The sequence below is a fragment of the Miscanthus floridulus genome, chromosome 3, assembly GCF_019320115.1.
Source record: "Miscanthus floridulus cultivar M001 chromosome 3, ASM1932011v1, whole genome shotgun sequence".
Taxonomy (NCBI): Eukaryota; Viridiplantae; Streptophyta; class Magnoliopsida; order Poales; family Poaceae; genus Miscanthus; species Miscanthus floridulus.
This window is the reverse complement of record NC_089582.1, coordinates 103,095,010-103,100,516: the sequence shown is the minus strand read 5'-3', so window position 1 is coordinate 103,100,516 and position 5,507 is coordinate 103,095,010.

The following is a 5,507-nucleotide window of genomic DNA, read 5'->3' as shown; positions in this document are numbered from 1 at the left end:
GAAAAGCATTATGTGAGTTTATCCTTTAGTCATGATTGAAATAATCTTTCCTCAGGTTTTAAAGTTGTTTATTAAAGGATTTTCAATTTGGTTTGAAACAGAAAGCAAGATAAGCAAAAATAGAACATACTGGACTCAAACCTGATCATGAACAAAGCATGAGACATGGTGGAGCTGGGCTAGACTCGACGGCCCATGTAGGAGGCCAAGTGGCCCACTCTCGGACCCATTTCGGTCCAACTTTGGCGAGCATGGTATTTGGTCTATTGCTTTCTGAATTTCATGATTTTCACAATCGTATCTCATTTTGTTGTCGCGGTGTGCTTCCCCGCACTTGTTTCCTATTTTCCTTCATGCACAACATGTGGAGACAAACACATATACAAAAGAAATAGAGTGCATATAGCAATAACAAGATTCCATTAATATCATAGGGCACTTTATTACACAATCAACCCTAAACACAAACACAAACTTTAATTACTCTAACTTCTGAGCTAAGCAAATGACCTAAACATTGACCTAATTGTGACCTAATGATCCACAACCTAACTTTAACTCTCATATTTATCCTTGTTGACAACATAGCGACTTATGATCACAAGCTCATATTGTAGGTTCTTGCGATAAACGTGCTCCTTATCTAACTTAAACTACAGAGCGTGAGTATAATAAGTGAGAGTTTTGATCTTGTCATGCAGCATGGCAATGGTCGGCCATTGGTGCTTCTCGTCATTCTCTGGGACAGAGGGTGGCACCCTCTTCTTCTTCTCCTTTGGCGGCACGACCCTGATTTGCTCAAGAGCAGCACAAACTCCATCTATGCTCAAGCAAGGCGTGACTGACTTGTACTTTGCACATGTGACATCTCTGAACTTATTGGTCTTCACCCCAATTAGCATCTCATTCGCCCTTAGAGGAAGGAGGTTGATCTCCTTCGAGACCTTGATCTTCGGTGCCTCTGGCTAGCATGGCTTGTCTTGAAGAAGTAGACATGGCGGTGATAGAGCGATCATCGGATGGCGAATGGCTTGAGTGAAGTAGGACTGGCTAGAAGGAATAGGAGCTACTTCTTGCGATGGAATGATGTTGAGTGGTATAGGTTCTTCAACTCCATAGGAGACGATCTCTCTACCGACCATTGGAACTAGGGAGGTGGAGAGTTTCGGTGCTGCTAGAGGTGGAAGGCTTTGATGGAATGGCTATGGCGGTAGGTAGGGGCTCGTTTATATAGGGGGGGAACTTGCAGTAGGGGTCATGATCTTTATCCATTAGGGTTTCGTAACGAAGGAGAAATGAATGTGGTGGCAAATTGTGGGATAGCAGAGGGGAAGGTTGTAGAATCCATGAGAGAATTGACCGAAGGCAAGGGGACTGGCAGGTGGGCTGGCTAGCCAAGAGGTGGGGTCAGCTAGCCCCACACATTATCTCCTTGCATGGGTTTTTTCATGGTGGTTCTAATGCCTAACTAATCCTGAAAAAGATATTCTCGCATTACGAAACATAAAGAGAAGGGCAGTGGTATAAATCTATGGAAAAATAAGAAAATCTACCTCATCCAAATCCTCAGGTGGTTTTTTAGGTTCTAGAAAGATCTTGAGACGATGATCATTTACCTTGAATAACGTACCTTCGTCATTTTGGTGTTACCGCTCCATGCGACGAGGTGCTTATAACTTTGAATGGTCCTTCCCATTTGCTCTATAGTTTTCCATGCCTGAATAATTTAACCCTAGAATTAAAAAGTAATTCCTTATCTCCCAGGGCGAACTCCTTCTTGATCCTCTTATCATGCCATCTCTTTATTCTCTCCTTGTATATCTTGGCGTTCTGATATGCTTTTTCACACCATTCATCAAGCTCAGAGAGTTGCACCTTCCTCTTGGTTCCTATAGCTTCAAAGTCCATGTTCCATCGCTTAATGGCCTAGTGAGCCTTGAATTCAAGCTCAATAGGTGGATGACAACTCTTCCTATAGACGAGTTGATATGGTGACATCCCAAGTGGTGTTTTAAAGGTCGTTCTATAGGCCCATAGTGCATTAGGTAGTCTATCCTTCCATGCAGTCCCCATCTCGTTGACCATCTTCTGCAGAATATTCTTGATTTGTTTGTTCGATGTTTCTTCTTGGCCACTTGTCAGAGGGTGATATGGAGTAGCGACATTGTGACAGATCCCATGTCTTAACAAGTACTTGTGAAAGTTCTTGTCAGTGAAGTGAGTGCCTTCATCACTAATCACCATCCTTGGAACTCTGAATCATGGAAATATTGTCTCTTCAAACATCTTCTTAGAGTTCTTTGCATCAGCAGCTCTACATGGTATGGCTTGAACCCACTTAAAGACATAGTAAAAAACACCAAGATATATTCATAGTTCTTTGACTTTGGAAACAGTCCCATGTAGTCGATTCCCTAGACATCAAAGAGCTCGATCTGGAGGTTGTTGGTGAGTGGCATGACATCTCTTGAATTGATATTCTCATGCCTCTGACATGCTCCACACCTCCGGATGAAGTCCTTCATATCTTCATACATGGTTGGCCAAAAGAATCCACTTTGCCAGATCTTCGAATGAGTGCAGAATGCACCATAATATCCTCCATATGGTGATGGATGGCATCGTTCAATGATTTTGATGCCTTCTTCGACTGGTACACATCTCCTAACTAGGCCATCAGAGAAGACTCTCAAGAGGTATGGCTCATCCCATATGTGGAAACAACTTTTGTAGGTGAGTTTCCTTTTGTTCTCCCTTTGTGGTACATATCCTGTAGCCATAAAATTAATAATATTCACGTACCAAGGGTCGAATTTTGTGATCTTGAAGAGCACGTCATCTCGCAGCAAATCATTGATGGGCAGTTCCTATGGATTTTCAAACTGCATTCTAGACAAGTGATCAATAACAGAATTTTCTACTCCCTTTTTATCTTTTATTTCTAAGTCAAATTCTTGGAGTAGCAAAATCCATCATATTAGTCTAGGTTTAGCATCTTTCTTAGTGAGCAGGTATTTTAAAGCAGTATGATCAGTATAAACAATCACCTTAGCTCCTACTAAGTAAGATCTAAACTTATCAATAGCAAAAACAAAAGCCATGATTTCTTTTTCAGTTGTTGCATAATTAAGTTGAGGTCCTATCAGAGTTTTGCTAGCATAAGCAATTGCATGATACTTCTTATCTTTTGTTTGTCCCAAAACTGCCCCCATAGCATAATCACTAGCATCACACATAATTTCAAAAGGTAGCGAGCAATCAGGGGTTGAATGATTGGTGTAGAGATGAGTGCTTTCTTAAGAATTTTAAAAGATTTTAAACATGCATCATCAAATTCAAAAGGAACATCCTTGGTCAAAAGATTTATGAATGGTCCAGCAATATGTGAAAAATCTTTTATGAACCGGTGGTAAAAACCTACATGACCAAGAAAACTATGGATCCCTCTGATATTTATGAGAGGAGGTAATTGTTCAATTACCTCAATCCCTCGTTCGGACACCAAGTGTCCAAGCACTATGCCTTCTCTACCATGAAATGGCATTTTTCCCAATTAAGGACTAAGTGCTTTTTCTTCACATCTTTGCAAAATCTTGTCTAAATTTTCAAGACAATCATCAAAAGTTTTTCCATAAATAGAAAAATCATCCATGAAAACTTCCATGATTTCTTCAATCATATCAGAAAATATAGACATCATGCATCTTTGAAAAGAAGCTGGAACATTACATAGTCCAAAAGACATTCTATGTTAAGCATAAGTTCCATATGGACATGTAAAGGTGGTTTTGCTTTGGTCATCTAGATAGATCGAAATCTGGTGATAACCTGAATACCCATCAAGGAAATAGAAGAAAGAGTGATTTGTCAGTCGCTCCAACATTTCATCAATGAAGGGCAACGGAAAATGATCTTTCTTTGTTGCCTTGTTAAGTTTTCGGTAATTAATGTACATCCACCATCTAGTGACGGTTCTTTGGGGGATTAATTTATTGTTTTTATTTTTAACAATAGTCATGCCTCCCTTTTTAGGCACAACCTAAACAGGGCTTACCTACTCGCTGTATGAAACGAGATAGATGATCCCGGTGTGTAGGAGTTTTAAAACCTCTTTCTTGACAACCTCTCTCATCGCATTGTTAAGCCTACGTTGTGGCTCCCTAGAAGGTGTAGAATCAGGATCTATAGGGATGTGATTGGTGTAAAGAGTAGGGCAAATTCTCTTAAGGTCTTGGAGCGAGTAGCCAAAAGCAAATCGATGCTTTTCTAAGACAGTTATCAAGCGTAGGGTGGAAGCGACGTCCCCCCAGAAGGGGGCGCCACCCGAGGTTCAAGGCCAGCTCCTCCGAGCTTCAAGGTCACCCTAGGACAAAACCAAAGTGTGAGGGATGCTCGGGAGATGAGCCCACGTGGCTATAGTCGAGACGCCCAGAAGCATCCCGATCGTCTAGACGAGCGATGTCCAAGTATTGGACTCGAGCCACTCATGGTGACCCATCGAGGGAGGCAGTGAGCCCCAAGTACCAATAGACGATCTCAGGAAATATAAGAGTGGCTCGGCCGAGAAGCAGACAATCTCCCCCCTAGGGCATGACCAAGGCATGGAACGACCGTAAACTTGGGGTTCTCATGGACTTACCCGCTAGTAGCATGGGCGCAGCAATCTTGGCCACCAAGGCTATTATCGTGGTAGCCTAGCCCATCGAGGGAATAATAGCCCTGAGTTGAAGGCTCATCTGAAGCCCCTGAAGACTTTAAGGCCACAACGGCCTCGAGGGCTATGCCAGCTCCCCAGATGGAGCAACCCGACCCCCTGATTGATGGGCACTCGGGTGGAGCATCCCCCAAAACCAACCAACTCCTTGGAGTTGGGCTGGGAGCTGCTGAGTAGTGGGCCCAATGAGGGCCCCTGTTCAAGGCTTGGCACGCTCCCCGTACCTCGATCCATGGCCGTAGAAGGTCAGCCCTAGAAGGCCGGTTCGAGAAGATCAGGACCTACTACCGTAGCCCTTAGAAGGGCATGGCACTCTGAATGATCGGTTGGCCCCGAGCTAGATCCCAGATGCTCTCAATCACCTGACCCATGGCAAGCCCTAGTCAAAAAGGGGGCGTCCTAGGCCTAAGGATGATAACTCCTAGACAAGTTCACTGAGCCCTCGCTCAAGTCGAAGACCTGTGCGACATAGGCTCACAAAGGGATTAGCACCATCATCGCTCAGCCTCGACAGCCAAGCAACACCCATCATATTGGACAAGAAGGCCCCAATTAGGGCACAACACCCTTGTCAGTGGAAGCCATCCCCGGCAAGGAGGCTTCGGTCACTAGAAGATTGAATTCAGCCCTTCGCCGCCATCATGCTAAGTGAGCCCACAAAGGACTCAAGGGCTCCTGACGAGAACCTAACATGTGGGTATGTTATGCCTCGGGTCCAATAGTTCCCAAATGAAGAAGACCCCCCGATCGACCCCTTTAGGATCGTCTGAGGGCTCAGAGGCTATACTCATCG